This window comes from Carassius carassius, unplaced genomic scaffold, assembly GCF_963082965.1.
Source record: "Carassius carassius unplaced genomic scaffold, fCarCar2.1 SCAFFOLD_60, whole genome shotgun sequence".
NCBI classification, from domain to species: domain Eukaryota; kingdom Metazoa; phylum Chordata; class Actinopteri; order Cypriniformes; family Cyprinidae; genus Carassius; species Carassius carassius.
Window position 1 is genome coordinate 825,600 of NW_026775084.1, and position 16,901 is coordinate 842,500.

General features: G+C 37.1%; 10 non-coding genes across 10 annotated transcripts; all 10 read right to left on the bottom strand.

Annotated features, from left to right (window-relative positions):
• Positions 1–1,148: 1,148 nt before the first annotated feature.
• On the bottom strand, positions 1,149–1,267 carry LOC132136228 (5S ribosomal RNA). The gene has a single exon (XR_009431124.1). It is a non-coding gene; the product is annotated as a 5S ribosomal RNA (ribosomal RNA).
• Positions 1,268–1,753: 486 nt separating this feature from the next.
• On the bottom strand, positions 1,754–1,872 carry LOC132136229 (5S ribosomal RNA). Its single transcript, XR_009431125.1, has one exon. It is a non-coding gene; the product is annotated as a 5S ribosomal RNA (ribosomal RNA).
• A 704-nt stretch (positions 1,873–2,576) lies between these two features.
• Positions 2,577–2,695, bottom strand: LOC132136270 (5S ribosomal RNA). The gene has a single exon (XR_009431166.1). It is a non-coding gene; the product is annotated as a 5S ribosomal RNA (ribosomal RNA).
• Positions 2,696–3,625: 930 nt separating this feature from the next.
• Positions 3,626–3,744, bottom strand: LOC132135319 (5S ribosomal RNA). The gene has a single exon (XR_009430269.1). It is a non-coding gene; the product is annotated as a 5S ribosomal RNA (ribosomal RNA).
• Positions 3,745–4,432: 688 nt separating this feature from the next.
• Positions 4,433–4,551, bottom strand: LOC132136087 (5S ribosomal RNA). Its single transcript, XR_009430991.1, has one exon. It is a non-coding gene; the product is annotated as a 5S ribosomal RNA (ribosomal RNA).
• A 3,322-nt stretch (positions 4,552–7,873) lies between these two features.
• On the bottom strand, positions 7,874–7,992 carry LOC132136230 (5S ribosomal RNA). Its single transcript, XR_009431126.1, has one exon. It is a non-coding gene; the product is annotated as a 5S ribosomal RNA (ribosomal RNA).
• Positions 7,993–8,478: 486 nt separating this feature from the next.
• Positions 8,479–8,597, bottom strand: LOC132136231 (5S ribosomal RNA). Its single transcript, XR_009431127.1, has one exon. It is a non-coding gene; the product is annotated as a 5S ribosomal RNA (ribosomal RNA).
• A 1,132-nt stretch (positions 8,598–9,729) lies between these two features.
• On the bottom strand, positions 9,730–9,848 carry LOC132135006 (5S ribosomal RNA). The gene has a single exon (XR_009429972.1). It is a non-coding gene; the product is annotated as a 5S ribosomal RNA (ribosomal RNA).
• An 811-nt stretch (positions 9,849–10,659) lies between these two features.
• LOC132135296 (5S ribosomal RNA) lies at positions 10,660–10,778 on the bottom strand. Its single transcript, XR_009430246.1, has one exon. It is a non-coding gene; the product is annotated as a 5S ribosomal RNA (ribosomal RNA).
• Positions 10,779–10,862: 84 nt separating this feature from the next.
• Positions 10,863–10,981, bottom strand: LOC132135312 (5S ribosomal RNA). Its single transcript, XR_009430262.1, has one exon. It is a non-coding gene; the product is annotated as a 5S ribosomal RNA (ribosomal RNA).
• Between the last annotated feature and the right edge of the window lie 5,920 nt (positions 10,982–16,901).

Here is a 16,901-nt window from a genome sequence, read left to right on the forward strand (position 1 = left end):
ATGGGTGACGCCTGCAATGACATCACAGCAGACCAGTGTCGGGCCTGGGTTCGCCATGCTTGAAGGTTTTTTCCAAGATGTTTGGCTAATGAAAACATCCATTGTGATGTAGATGAGAACCTGTGGCCAAATCCACAACACAGAGTTGATGACAATGTAGAAGTACAGTAATCACTCCTGTTTTGTTTCTTACAATACAAGCAAGTTGAGGAACACTGCATTTGATGTTTTACAGTACTGTCTTTTCTTTTCTATTCATAGGTAATTATTTTTGCTTTGATTCAAATAAACCTATGGTGTGATTGTACTGTAGTGTTTTGCATCAATATATTACAAACTTTGTTCAATGATTCCACTGTGTCTGTAGTATTCTCTCTACTACTGCAGTACTTTTACTGAGATGTATTTACTGTACATGTAGTACCATAATGAAACCTGTATCACCTATTTTGTTCTACAATATTTAATGATTGTACGAACAATGACACAGTGAAACTATCGGTTGCTTGTGTGTGGGTGATCTATAGTTATGTTTCAATGGTATTTCACAGTAAAGTTGTGTTTTGAACCAATGATTGTGCAAGTGCAAGATTTCTTTAAAGATGTGAATGCGCAAGGCAGTGTTTTGAACATTAGACAGCCCGTGTTACAAGTGATAACCGTTTTGAGTTTTGTGTCTAGAGTTGTGAAAAATGACATCAAGGTTCTGAAAATAGTAGCAAAGTGATTGTAAAAAACTGTAACTGGGCCCAAACCTGCTTAGATTCTGAGATTGGGCATTGACTCTTTATTTATTTAATTTTTTTTTTTGCAAATTTATTACATAATTACTGAAAATTTCCAAAAGTACTAACCTGGCCCAAACCTGTTTCGGTTTTCTAAGACTGGGCATTGACTCTTTTTTTTTTTTTTTTTTTTGCAAGATTATTAGACAATTAGTGAAAATTTTCAAAAGTACTAACCAGGCCCAAACCTGTTTCGGTTTTCTAAGACTGGGCATTGACTCTTTTTTTTTTTTTTTTATATATGCAAAACTATTAGATAATTACTGAAAAATTCCAAAAGTACTAGGCTGCAAAGAGAGGGCTATTTAAAGATCAGCGACTATAACCGCCAGTGCATTATATAAGTAGAGAAGGAAACCTAAAAGCTTACAGCACCTGGTATTCCCAGGTGGTCTCCCATCCAAGTACTAACCAGGCCCAACCCTGCTTAGCTTGCGAGATCAGACGAGATCGGGCATAGCCAGGCTGGTATGGCCGTATGCGAAGGAGGCTGCAAAGAGAGGGCTATTTAAAGATCAGCCACTATAATCGGTATTTCCAGGCAGTCTCCCATCCAAGTACTAACTGGGCCCAAACCTGCTTAGATTCTGAGATTGGGCATTGACTCTTTATTTATTTAATTTTTTTTTTTGCAAATTTATTACATAATTACTGAAAATTTCCAAAAGTACTAACCTGGCCCAAACCTGTTTCGGTTTTCTAAGACTGGGCATTGACTCTTTTTTTTTTTTTTTTTTTGCAAGATTATTAGACAATTAGTGAAAATTTTCAAAAGTACTAACCAGGCCCAAACCTGTTTCGGTTTTCTAAGACTGGGCATTGACTCTTTTTTTTTTTTTTTTATATATGCAAAACTATTAGATAATTACTGAAAAATTCCAAAAGTACTAGGCTGCAAAGAGAGGGCTATTTAAAGATCAGCGACTATAACCGCCAGTGCATTATATAAGTAGAGAAGGAAACCTAAAAGCTTACAGCACCTGGTATTCCCAGGTGGTCTCCCATCCAAGTACTAACCAGGCCCAACCCTGCTTAGCTTGCGAGATCAGACGAGATCGGGCATAGCCAGGCTGGTATGGCCGTATGCGAAGGAGGCTGCAAAGAGAGGGCTATTTAAAGATCAGCCACTATAATCGGTATTTCCAGGCAGTCTCCCATCCAAGTTCTAACTGGGCCCAAACCTGCTTAGATTCTGAGATTGGGCATTGACTCTTTATTTATTTAATTTTTTTTTTTGCAAATTTATTACATAATTAGTGAAAATTTCCAAAAGTACTAACCTGGCCCAAACCTGTTTCGGTTTTCTAAGACTGGGCATTGACTCTTTTTTTTTTATTTATGCAAAACTATTAGATAATTACTGAAAAATTCCAAAAGTACTAACCTGGCCCAAACCTGTTTCGGTTTTCTAAGACTGGGCATTGACTCTTTTTTTTTTTTTTTTTTTGCAAGATTATTAGACAATTAGTGAAAAGTTCCAAAAGTACTAACCAGGCCCAAACCTGTTTCGGTTTTCTAAGACTGGGCATTGACTCTTTTTTTTTTTTTTTTTTTTTGCTAGATTATTAGACAATTAGTGAAAAGTTCCAAAACTACTAAACAGGCCCAAACCTGTTTCGGTTTTCTAAGACTGGGCATTGACTCTTTTTTTTTTTTTTTTTTTTTATTTATGCAAAACTCTTAGATAATTACAGAAAAATTCCAAAAGTACTAGGCTGCAAAGAGAGGGCTATTTAAAGATCAGCCACTATAACCGCCAGTGCATTATATAAGTAGAGAAGGAAACCTAAAAGCTTACAGCACCTGGTATTCCCAGGCGGTCTCCCATCCAAGTACTAACCAGGCCCAACCCTGCTTAGCTTGCGAGATCAGACGAGATCGGGCATAGCCAGGCTGCTATGGCCGTAAGCGAAGGAGGCTGCAAAGAGAGGGCTATTTAAAGATCAGCCACTATAATCGGTATTTCCAGGCAGTCTCCCATCCAAGTACTAACTGGGCCCAAACCTGCTTAGATTCTGAGATTGGGCATTGACTCTTTATTTATTTAATTTTTTTTTTTGCAAATTTATTACATAATTACTGAAAATTTCCAAAAGTACTAACCTGGCCCAAACCTGTTTCGGTTTTCTAAGACTGGGCATTGACTCTTTTTTTTTTTTTTTTTTTTGCAAGATTATTAGACAATTAGTGAAAAGTTCCAAAAGTACTAACCAGGCCCAAACCTGTTTCGGTTTTCTAAGACTGGGCATTGACTCTTTTTTTTTTATTTATGCAAAACTATTAGATAATTACTGAAAAATTCCAAAAGTACTAACCTGGCCCAATTCTGTTTCGGTTTTCTAAGACTGGGCATTGACTCTTTTTTTTTTTTTTTTTTTGCAAGATTATTAGACAATTAGTGAAAAGTTCCAAAAGTACTAACCAGGCCCAAACCTGTTTCGGTTTTCTAAGACTGGGCATTGACTCTTTTTTTTTTTTTTTTTTTGCTAGATTATTAGACAATTAGTGAAAAGTTCCAAAACTACTAAACAGGCCCAAACCTGTTTCGGTTTTCTAAGACTGGGCATTGACTCTTTTTTTTTTTTTTTTTTTTTTTTTTTTTTTTTGCTACATTATTAGACAATTAGTGAAAAGTTCCAAAACTACTAAACAGGCCCAAACCTGTTTCGGTTTTCTAAGACTAAACATTGACTCTTTTTTTTTTTTTTTTTTTTATTTATGCAAAACTCTTAGATAATTACTGAAAAATTCCAAAAGTACTAGGCTGCAAAGAGAGGGCTATTTAAAGATCAGCCACTATAACCGCCAGTGCATTATATAAGTAGAGAAGGAAACCTAAAAGCTTACAGCACCTGGTATTCCCAGTCGGTCTCCCATCCAAGTACTAACCAGGCCCAAACCTGCTTAGCTTCCGAGATCAGACGAGATCGGGCATAGCCAGGCTGGTATGGCCGTAAGCGAAGGAGGCTGCAAAGAGAGGGCTATTTAAAGATCAGCCACTATAATCGGTATTTCCAGGCAGTCTCCCATCCAAGTACTAACTGGGCCCAAACCTGCTTAGATTCTGAGATTGGGCATTGACTCTTTATTTATTTAATTTTTTTTTTTGCAAATTTATTACATAATTACTGAAAATTTCCAAAAGTACTAACCTGGCCCAAACCTGTTTCGGTTTTCTAAGACTGGGCATTGACTCTTTTTTTTTTTTTGCAAGATTATTAGACAATTAGTGAAAAGTTCCAAAAGTACTAACCAGGCCCAAACCTGTTTCGGTTTTCTAAGACTGGGCATTGACTCTTTTTTTTTTTATTTATGCAAAACTATTAGATAATTACTGAAAAATTCCAAAAGTACTAACCAGGCCCAAACCTGTTTCGGTTTTCTAAGACTGGGCATTGACTCTTTTTTTTTTTTTTTTTTTTTGCTAGATTATTAGACAATTAGTGAAAAGTTCCAAAACTACTAAACAGGCCCAAACCTGTTTCGGTTTTCTAAGACTGGGCATTGACACTTTTTTTTTTTTTTTATGCAAAACTCTTAGATAATTACTGAAAAATTCCAAAAGTACTAGGCTGCAAAGAGAGGGCTATTTAAAGATCAGCCACTATAACCGCCAGTGCATTATATAAGTAGAGAAGGAAACCTAAAGGTTACAGCACCTGGTATTCCCAGGCGGTCTCCCATCCAAGTACTAACCAGGCCCAAACCTGCTTAGCTTCCGAGATCAGACGAGATCAGGCATAGCCAGGCTGGTATGGCCGTAAGCGAAGGAGGCTGCAAAGAGAGGGCTATTTAAAGATCAGCCACTATAATCGGTATTTCCAGGCAGTCTCCCATCCAAGTACTACAGTTTTTTACAATCACTTTGTTACTTTTTTCAGAACCTTGATGTCATTTTTCACAACTCTAGACACAAAACTCACAACCAATGATCAAAATGCACATTTTTCAAAACTCTAACCTTTTTCTCAATTGCTTGGATACAATACACATAAAACTTAGATCATTTGTTCATTCAACAAAAATCACCTGTTCAATATGACACAACTTAACATCAAAGTGCTACTATTTCAAAAGGCAATCCACACATTACATTTCAAATGACTGTCTATTCATTTCCTTACAATGATCTAACTATCAATTGATACAACTGCTCAAAATGATAAGTAACTGTTGCATTACTCTTAATGCATAGTTGTATGGAAACAGACAGACAATCTTCCATGTTTACTGTAAATCATGAAAGTTTCAAGATAACGAGATTCATTGTGACCAATTAGCGCGGAGCATGAACCAATTAGACTACAATATCCATGGATGTAGCCTAATATTTGATCATAATGCTTCATCAGACACTGTGTCTATGGCCCCAAATACTGTACCACCTTTTCAGACTATTTACAGTATTGAAAGTACTGCACTGTATAGATGCAGGCCCTTGTAATTGCTTGTCCAATTCTGCCAACTCATTACTGATGATTGAGTGCACATTGTGGAATGAGTATATAGTGAAGAGTTGATTGGGATCCAATTGCAAGAGCATAGTGATACGTAACATGGAGCCTGCAAGTGATCCAGGTCACAATGGAGGTCAAGCAGTGGTGGGAGGAAGACGAGGAAGACATGTTGGTCAAAGGAATGGTAGAGGACAGGCACCCCTTCTGAAAGGTGGTCGTGGGCCTCGTTTGAGAGGTGTGGGGGAACGTGGTAGAGGACAGGCACCCCTTCTGAGAGGTGGTCGTGGGCCTCGTTTGAGAGGTGTGGGGGAACGTGGTAGAGAACAAGGCCACGGACCAAGACAGCGGCAGCAACAGCATAGAGTGTCCAATGAAATTCGGGCAATAGTTGTAGACCATGTCATAAATCATGGCATGACAATGACTGAGGCGGCTACAATGATACAACCAAACCTCAGAAGGTCAACCGTGGCCTCAATAATCAGAACTTTCTGCAATGAGAACTGGTAAGTTATCAGCATGCACTAAACATTATGCTACTCTCAGTTGTCAATGACTGCATACCAATGTGTATCACAGAACAGGTGATGTGACCAAGTGTCTTTTTACTCTAATGTTCCCTGTAGAATTGTGACCAGGCACATAGTGGAGGCAGAGGCAACTTTCTAACTGACCAACAAGAGCAGGCTGTGGTCGATTTGGTTCGGGCCAGAAATGATATTCGCCTTACAGAAATTCGCCAGCATATCTTGGACAATGAAGACATGTTCAACAATGTGGGATCCATTAGTTTGTCGACTATTGCACGCATACTAAAAAGGCACCAGGTATCTATAAAACAACTATACCGTGTGCCTTTTGAAAGAAATGCAGACAGAGTGAAGAAAATAAGGACTGAGTATGTTCAGGTAAGTTCAGATTCAAGATGACTGTTGTAAAAACATTCCCAAAAATTCTACATTGTACAGTAATCTCTAAATCTGTTTCCAAAATGTATTTTTAGAGGGTGATGGAGCTGGATGCTGATGACGACGATAACAAATTCATATATTTTAATCAAGCAGGTTTTAATCTGGCCAAGACAAGGAGGAGAGGTCGGAATTTCATTGGCCAGCGGGCAACCATCCAAGTACCTGGACAACGTAGGGCCAACATTACCATGTGTGCGGCTATATCAGAAGATGGTGTGGTGGGACGCAGACCTCATATTGGACCATATAATGCAGCTCTCCCCTTCACCTTTCTTGATGAGCTCGATCAGGTTTGTAGAGCTGAAAATGTGACCTATGTCATTGTGTGGGACAATGTCAGGTTCCATCATGCTCATGTGGTGCAAGCATGGTTTCAGGCCCATGCACAATTTACCACCCTGTATTTACCCCCATACTCTCCCTTCCTTAACCCGATTGAGGAATTTTTCTCTGCATGGGGATGGAAGGTTCATGATAGGCACGCTCATGAACAAGCCACTCTTCACCAGGCCATGGGTGACGCCTGCAATGACATCACAGCAGACCAGTGTCGGGCCTGGGTTCGCCATGCTTGAAGGTTTTTTCCAAGATGTTTGGCTAATGAAAACATCCATTGTGATGTAGATGAGAACCTGTGGCCAAATCCACAACACAGAGTTGATGACAATGTAGAAGTACAGTAATCACTCCTGTTTTGTTTCTTACAATACAAGCAAGTTGAGGAACACTGCATTTGATGTTTTACAGTACTGTCTTTTCTTTTCTATTCATAGGTAATTATTTTTGCTTTGATTCAAATAAACCTATGGTGTGATTGTACTGTAGTGTTTTGCATCAATATATTACAAACTTTGTTCAATGATTCCACTGTGTCTGTAGTATTCTCTCTACTACTGCAGTACTTTTACTGAGATGTATTTACTGTACATGTAGTACCATAATGAAACCTGTATCACCTATTTTGTTCTACAATATTTAATGATTGTACGAACAATGACACAGTGAAACTATCGGTTGCTTGTGTGTGGGTGATCTATAGTTATGTTTCAATGGTATTTCACAGTAAAGTTGTGTTTTGAACCAATGATTGTGCAAGTGCAAGATTTCTTTAAAGATGTGAATGCGCAAGGCAGTGTTTTGAACATTAGACAGCCCGTGTTACAAGTGATAACCGTTTTGAGTTTTGTGTCTAGAGTTGTGAAAAATGACATCAAGGTTCTGAAAATAGTAGCAAAGTGATTGTAAAAAACTGTAACTGGGCCCAAACCTGCTTAGATTCTGAGATTGGGCATTGACTCTTTATTTATTTAATTTTTTTTTTTGCAAATTTATTACATAATTACTGAAAATTTCCAAAAGTACTAACCTGGCCCAAACCTGTTTCGGTTTTCTAAGACTGGGCATTGACTCTTTTTTTTTTTTTTTTTTTTGCAAGATTATTAGACAATTAGTGAAAATTTTCAAAAGTACTAACCAGGCCCAAACCTGTTTCGGTTTTCTAAGACTGGGCATTGACTCTTTTTTTTTTTTTTTTATATATGCAAAACTATTAGATAATTACTGAAAAATTCCAAAAGTACTAGGCTGCAAAGAGAGGGCTATTTAAAGATCAGCGACTATAACCGCCAGTGCATTATATAAGTAGAGAAGGAAACCTAAAAGCTTACAGCACCTGGTATTCCCAGGTGGTCTCCCATCCAAGTACTAACCAGGCCCAACCCTGCTTAGCTTGCGAGATCAGACGAGATCGGGCATAGCCAGGCTGGTATGGCCGTATGCGAAGGAGGCTGCAAAGAGAGGGCTATTTAAAGATCAGCCACTATAATCGGTATTTCCAGGCAGTCTCCCATCCAAGTACTAACTGGGCCCAAACCTGCTTAGATTCTGAGATTGGGCATTGACTCTTTATTTATTTAATTTTTTTTTTGGCAAATTTATTACATAATTAATGAAAATTTCCAAAAGTACTAACCTGGCCCAAACCTGTTTCGGTTTTCTAAGACTGGGCATTGACTCTTTTTTTTTTTTTTTTTTTGCAAGATTATTAGACAATTAGTGAAAATTTTCAAAAGTACTAACCAGGCCCAAACCTGTTTCGGTTTTCTAAGACTGGGCATTGACTCTTTTTTTTTTTTTTTTATATATGCAAAACTATTAGATAATTACTGAAAAATTCCAAAAGTACTAGGCTGCAAAGAGAGGGCTATTTAAAGATCAGCGACTATAACCGCCAGTGCATTATATAAGTAGAGAAGGAAACCTAAAAGCTTACAGCACCTGGTATTCCCAGGTGGTCTCCCATCCAAGTACTAACCAGGCCCAACCCTGCTTAGCTTGCGAGATCAGACGAGATCGGGCATAGCCAGGCTGGTATGGCCGTATGCGAAGGAGGCTGCAAAGAGAGGGCTATTTAAAGATCAGCCACTATAATCGGTATTTCCAGGCAGTCTCCCATCCAAGTTCTAACTGGGCCCAAACCTGCTTAGATTCTGAGATTGGGCATTGACTCTTTATTTATTTAATTTTTTTTTTTGCAAATTTATTACATAATTAGTGAAAATTTCCAAAAGTACTAACCTGGCCCAAACCTGTTTCGGTTTTCTAAGACTGGGCATTGACTCTTTTTTTTTTATTTATGCAAAACTATTAGATAATTACTAAAAAATTCCAAAAGTACTAACCTGGCCCAAACCTGTTTCGGTTTTCTAAGACTGGGCATTGACTCTTTTTTTTTTTTTTTTTTTTGCAAGATTATTAGACAATTAGTGAAAAGTTCCAAAAGTACTAACCAGGCCCAAACCTGTTTCGGTTTTCTAAGACTGGGCATTGACTCTTTTTTTTTTTTTTTTTTGCTAGATTATTAGACAATTAGTGAAAAGTTCCAAAACTACTAAACAGGCCCAAACCTGTTTCGGTTTTCTAAGACTGGGCATTGACTCTTTTTTTTTTTTTTTTTTTTTGCAAGATTATTAGACAATTAGTGAAAAGTTCCAAAAGTACTAACCAGGCCCAAACCTGTTTCGGTTTTCTAAGACTGGGCATTGACTCTTTTTTTTTTATTTATGCAAAACTATTAGATAATTACTGAAAAATATCAAAAGTACTAACCTGGCCCAATTCTGTTTCGGTTTTCTAAGACTGGGCATTGACTCTTTTTTTTTTTTTTTTTTGCAAGATTATTAGACAATTAGTGAAAAGTTCCAAAAGTACTAACCAGGCCCAAACCTGTTTCGGTTTTCTAAGACTGGGCATTGACTCTTTTTTTTTTTTTTTTTTTTTGCTAGATTATTAGACAATTAGTGAAAAGTTCCAAAACTACTAAACAGGCCCAAACCTGTTTCGGTTTTCTAAGACTGGGCATTGACTCTTTTTTTTTTTTTTTTTTTTTTTTTTTATGCAAAACTCTTAGATAATTACTGAAAAATTCCAAAAGTACTAGGCTGCAAAGAGAGGGCTATTTAAAGATCAGCCACTATAACCGCCAGTGCATTATATAAGTAGAGAAGGAAACCTAAAAGCTTACAGCACCTGGTATTCCCAGGCGGTCTCCCATCCAAGTACTAACCAGGCCCAAACCTGCTTAGCTTCCGAGATCAGACGAGATCGGGCATAGCCAGGCTGGTATGGCCGTAAGCGAAGGAGGCTGCAAAGAGAGGGCTATTTAAAGATCAGCCACTATAATCGGTATTTCCAGGCAGTCTCCCATCCAAGTACTAACTGGGCCCAAACCTGCTTAGATTCTGAGATTGGGCATTGACTCTTTATTTATTTAATTTTTTTTTTTGCAAATTTATTACATAATTACTGAAAATTTCCAAAAGTACTAACCTGGCCCAAACCTGTTTCGGTTTTCTAAGACTGGGCATTGACTCTTTTTTTTTTTTTTTTTTTGCAAGATTATTAGACAATTAGTGAAAATTTCCAAAAGTACTAACCTGGCCCAAACCTGTTTCGGTTTTCTAAGACTGGGCATTGACTCTTTTTTTTTTTTTTTTTTTGCAAGATTATTAGACAATTAGTGAAAATTTTCAAAAGTACTAACCAGGCCCAAACCTGTTTCGGTTTTCTAAGACTGGGCATTGACTCTTTTTTTTTTTTTTTTTTTTGCAAGATTATTAGACAATTAGTGAAAATTTTCAAAAGTACTAACCAGGCCCAAACCTGTTTCGGTTTTCTAAGACTGGGCATTGACCCTTTTTTTTTTTTTTTTTTTGCTATATTATTAGACAATTAGTGAAAAGTTCCAAAACTACTAAACAGGCCCAAACCTGTTTCGGTTTTCTAAGACTGGGCATTTACTCTTTTTTTTTTTTTTTTTTTATTTATGCAAAACTCTTAGATAATTACTGAAAAATTCCAAAAGTACTAGGCTGCAAAGAGAGGGCTATTTAAAGATCAGCCACTATAACCGCCAGTGCATTATATAAGTAAAGAAGGAAACCTAAAAGCTTACAGCACCTGGTATTCCAAGGCGGTCTCCCATCCAAGTACTAACCAGGCCCAAACCTGCTTAGCTTCCGAGATCAGATGAGATCGGGCATAGCCAGGCTGGTATGGCCGTAAGCGAAGGAGGCTGCAAAGAGAGGGCTATTTAAAGATCAGCCACTATAACTGCCAGTGCATTATATAAGTAGAGAAGGAAACCTAAAAGCTTACAGCACCTGGTATTCCCAGGCGGTCTCCCATCCAAGTACTAACCAGGCCCAAACCTGCTTAGCTTCCGAGATCAGAGGAGATCGGGCATAGCCAGGCTGGTATGGCCGTAAGCGAACGAGGCTGCAAAGAGAGGGCTATTTAAAGATCAGCCACTATAATCGGTATTTCCAGGCAGTCTCCCATCCAAGTACTAACTGGGCCCAAACCTGCTTAGATTCTGAGATTGGGCATTGACTCTTTATTTATTTAAATTTTTTTTTTGCAAATTTATTACATAATTACTGAAAATTTCCAAAAGTACTAACCTGGCCCAAACCTGTTTCGGTTTTCTAAGACTGGGCATTGACTCTTTTTTTTTTTTTTTTTTTGCAAGATTATTAGACAATTAGTGAAAAGTTCCAAAAGTACTAACCAGGCCCAAACCTGTTTCGGTTTTCTAAGACTGGGCATTGACTCTTTTTTTTTTATTTATGCAAAACTATTAGATAATTACTGAAAAATTCCAAAAGTACTAACCTGGCCCAAACCTGTTTCGGTTTTCTAAGACTGGGCATTGACTCTTTTTTTTTTTTTTTTTGCAAGATTATTAGGCAATTAGTGAAAAGTTCCAAAAGTACTAACCAGGCCCAAACCTGTTTCAGTTTTCTAAGACTGGGCATTGACTCTTTTTTTTTTTTCTTTTTTTGCTAGATTATTAGACAATTAGTGAAAAGTTCCAAAACTACTAAACAGGCCCAAACCTGTTTCGGTTTTCTAAGACTGGGCATTGACTCTTTTTTTTTTTTTTTTTTTTATTTATGCAAAACTCTTAGATAATTACTGAAAAATTCCAAAAGTACTAGGCTGCAAAGAGAGGGCTATTTAAAGATCAGCCACTATAACCGCCAGTGCATTATATAAGTAGAGAAGGAAACCTAAAAGCTTACAGCACCTGGTATTCCCAGGCGGTCTCCCATCCAAGTACTAACCAGGCCCAAACCTGCTTAGCTTCCGAGATCAGACGAGATCGGGCATAGCTTTTTTTTTTTTTTTTTTTTTTTTTTCGCCAGTACATTGTATAAGTAGGGAAGAAAACCCAAAAGCTTACAGCACCTAGTATTCCCAGGCGGTCTCCCATCCAAGTACTAACCAGGCCCAAACCTGCTTAGCTTTCGAGATCAGACGAGATCGGGCATAGCTTTTTTTTTTTTTTTTTTTTTTTTTATTATCAGTCAAAATACAAGTTGTGTACAAGACATTAAAGCTGTTACAGGGAAATTTTCATAAATGCGAAAGCATTTCACAAAAGCATTTTTCCAAAAATGCATAACACTAAAAACCAAAAACATCTAAAATCACAAATTCATCAAGTTCATTAATCTTCTTTTGGCATATAAAAGTGCTTTTGTTTTAAAATATATGTAACCTCCTTCCTAAAAATTCCATAAAAATCCCCCATCTTGTTTTCCAGTTTAAAATAACTGTACAGCATTTTTACATAATCTTCAACCAACTGTTTAAAAATCAACCATAGGTTTGCAGTAAAATCTCTGTTTTTGACTATATTCCTTCTTTTCCATATAGCTTTTTTGGCCAAAATTAAAAACAAATTAATTAGTTTCTTGTTTGCTGTATTCTCTGCCATTCCCAACATAAAAAATCTATTCCAGTTGCAGTCCACCTCATTATCTCTTAAGTCTTTGATTATTTCCTTTAATTTCTTAAAAAATGGGCTCAACTTCTCACAGAATAAAAACAAATGTAAAATTCCTTCATCTTCTTTTTTACAAACTCTGCATAGGGCATTAGTTTCTTTCTGCATTGCACACAATCTCATTTCCGTAAAAATCACATTTTGTCTAATAAAATAATCAAAACTTTCTAAATCCGCATCCAACCATTTCCATGTCATGTTCTTCCATATATCTTCCTCTTCGATTTCATTAAAATGCCTTATCCATAACTGATTGGCAAGAGGTTTTTTAAAAACTCCATTTATAAAAAACCCATAAAACATTTTAACAGAACCCAAATTAAAATTCACCATATTGTCTTTACATTTTAGAAACACGCTCATTTTCTTTTCTTTTTCTCCCTCATTAATAATTTCATCCAGCCATTGTCCTGGGATTGCTTTTTTTACTTGTTCGTATTGTCTTTTTAAAACATTTACATTAAAGTCCTCCTTCTCCTCATCCATTGCATCTATGATCACTTGAAGTGGTAAAAATCCCTCTTTAAATTCCCATAAAACATCCCTCACCTTTACAAATCCCGCTTGCAACCACTTCCTAAAATAGATATCATACTCTTGCATCTTTATTTTTCCATTTAAAAACAGAGGTTGATTTAAAATCATTTCCCTCCCCTCCGGATTAAAATCCACCTCTGTTAAAAAAAGCCTCCAAGCGCTTAAAACCTCTTTGTAAAATCGTGGGATCCCCTCCATCATCCAATTCTTAAGCTTCATCCATAAAACATTGTCCCCCAAATTAAAATTCCCACATTTATTTAAATAAAGAGCCATCAATCTCTTCCACTCTGCTCTGTTCGTATCATCCAAATATTTTCTTACCACCTTTACTCTCATGCTTTTCATTTTTTGTTCTACATCCACCAAACCCATCCCTCCCTCCCCCGGTTTCCCTATCAGTGTAAAATATGCAATTCTTGGAGGCTTTTTGTCCCATAAAAATTCTAAAACACATTTCTTTATTCTCTTTAAAACCCAGTCTGGCAATGGCATCACATGTAATGTATACCACATTCTAGATAACATTAGCATGTTTACAACTAAAATTTTCCCCTTTAAACTTAAAACCCTGCTTCTCCAGAAAATCAGTCTTCTTTCCATCCCTCCCACCGTCTCTTCCCACATACTGTCCATAGCCTCCTTTTCATTCTTTGCTACAATTATTCCTAAAATCTTTATTTCTTGCACCTCCATAAAATTACAGATCCCTGTAAGAACCTCCACCCTTCCATATTTCATGTATACAGTTTTTTCTTCATTTATTTTTGCACCCGAACCCTCACAATACAGCTTTGTTTTCTCCATCACTCTTTTAACACTTTCTACATTTTCAACCACAATTGTCGTGTCATCAGCATATTGAAATATTTTCTTTAATTCTTCTCCCTCTTCCATTCGTATTCCATTTATTCTTTTTTCTCTATTTATTAAAAGCCCTAAAGGTTCTGCTACCAAAGAGTACAATTGCGCCGACAAAGGACACCCCTGTCTTATGGATCTTAAAACTTTAAAAGGTTGAGTTAAAAAACCGTTGCATTTTACTTTTGTAAAAATATCCCTGTATAAAACCGAAATCCATTTTATAAAATTATTCCCAAACCCAAATTCCTTTAAAACTGCAAATAAAAAGCCATGTTCAACTCTGTCAAAAGCCTTTTCAAAATCCATACTAATAACATAAGCACTTTTGCCCTTTTCTTTTATATACCCTACTATATCTCTAATGCTGCTAGTAACATCTGCTTTATCTCTCGCCTTTACTCCGTACGCTTGGTTTGTTTCTATTATATTTGGCATGACATTTTTTAATCTGTTTGCTAAGACCTTGGCTAAAATTTTAAAATCAGTGTTTAGCATTGTAATGGGTCTAAAATTTTTCAGCTCAGTTTTGTCTCCTTTTTTCTTGTATATTATTTTCATTAATCCTAGCCCCATTCTTGGGCTTACTCTTTCATTTTTAAAAACTTCTTCAAAAATTTCATTTAAAATCACGCTTACTTTGTCTTTAAAAACTTTGTAAAACTCACTTCCAATACCATCTACTCCGGGGCTTTTCCTCACTCTTAATTGATTTATGGCATGTATGATCTCTTCAGTTTCTATTTCCCTTTCACATATTCTTTTATCCTCTTCGCCAACTTTCCTTGTTATCTGTTGCAACAAAATATTCCTTTTTTCCTCATCTCCCCCCTCCGACTTAAAAAGTTCTTCATAAAATGATTTCACTTCTTTTAAAATCCCCTCTGTATCTGAGACCACCTGTCCATTCCTACTTTTAAGTTCTTTAATTGTTTCCGCTCTCCCCCTGCTTTTCTCAAGATTAAAAAAGAATCTGTTACATTTTTCCCCTTCCACCGTATATTTTGCTTTGCTTCTCAACATTGCCCCCTTGCATTTCCCCTCTTCTATTTTTCTCAACGTATTCTCTATTTCAATTACTTTTTGCACATCTACTTCATTTTTATTTAACTCCTCTTTTAGAGTTCTCCTTATTTCTCTCTCCTTGGTTCTTTTAACATTTTGTAATAAATTACAGTACTTCATAGAATATTTCTTAATATCATACTTAACATTTTCCCACCATTGCGTTTTGTCTTCCATATACATCTGGTCTTTTTTCCTCCCATCTAATATCATTTCGATTTCTTTTTTAAAACTTTCATTCTTTAAAACCTCAGTGTTTAAAATCCACACCCCAGGTCCCTTTGTTTGTCTTTTAAAATCCATTGTCATTAAAACCATTTTGTGATCGCTTAAGGTCGTTTCTTTGTGAAATATTCCATCAATGAAACATTCAAGATTTCTGGTACTTAAAAAATAGTCTATTCTGGTTTGGCACATAAAATTCCCCACCAACTGTCTTCTTGAAAATTCCTTCTTTTTTCCATTTCTTTCCCGCCACACATCAATCATATTTTTCTCTTCCATCAATGACCTTAGTTCTTTTCTACCCCCATCCGATTTAAAAACCATCCCATTTGCCATATCCATTTTACTAAAAACAGTGTTAAAATCCCCTGCAATCACCACCTTCCCCCATTTTCCAATTACATCAGCTAAAACATCAAAGTATAATTTCTTTTCTTTTTCTCCATTGGGAGCGTGCACGTTCACTAAAACAAATTTGTCTTCTTCCATTTCCATTTCTACCACCATACATTTTCCTTTTTTATCATTATATATAAGTTTTGTCTTTATACCTCTGTCTTTTCTTATTAAAACCGCCACTCCTCCTCCCATTTTTTCCTCTTCATTATTAACAAGTAATTCCCCTTCCCATCTTTTTCTAATATCCTCCATAACATTCTCTTTCCAGTTTGTCTCTTGCAATAAAACCACATCTTCATTTTGACACAATTCCTTCACCTTTTCAAATTTATAAACATTCATTAGTCCTCTAGCATTAAAAGTCACAATTTTCAGCACCATAAAATAAAATAAAAGCCATAAAATCCCCATATTGTCAGTTCATTCCCTCTCCTTCCTTTACCATTTCCCCACTGTCCTGTTTTTCCTCACATCCTTGTTTTAATACTTTTCTTTTGGCTTTCTCTAAATTTGGTGTTACCTTAGTTTGTCTTCTTCTTTTATTGATTCCTGTAGTGCCGGCATCGTCGATGCATTCACTGTCTTTGTCCATTCTCCCATCCTCGCTGACCCACTCCTGCTCCTCTGACTTTTCCAGTTCAATTTGTAAAGTATCAGTTATTTCCATCAGTGACCCCGTTTCCTCACTGCACTGTGTTAATCCAGTCCTTTCACTTTCCTCTTCAACGTCTGTGCTTGCGGTATCCACTCTTTGTGTTCCTTCCGTGTTCTCGTGTAGCTCCTCTTCACCGTCTCCCTCATGTATCTGCCCGCACCCCTGCTCTTCCTCCTGATGTGGTTCTCCGAACCAGCACTCGCACTTATTTAGCACGAGCCTGCAGTCCGGGCACCTCACCGCATTACAGTCCCTCGCGAAATGTCCCCTTTCCGAGCACTTAAAGCATTTGAAGTCCGGACAGTCCTTCATCATGTGTTCAGGGCTCATACATAACCTACAGGTTCTCACCTGCTGGCTATGTATCACCCTGAAATACTGAGGTCCCTCTTCCGTCTCCATTCTCGTACTGTAGGGCAGAGAAGCCACCTCTTTTGGAAACCGTACTCTCAGGAATCTCGTTCCATCCTCAATGCGGGTGCCCGGGTAGAATCTCCTTTTGATCTGTGAGATAGGAGTCACCCCCCATCCCTCCAGCTTCTTTAAAATATCATCATCCTCCAGGTAAGCAGGCAGATGCATGAAAGATACAGCAAA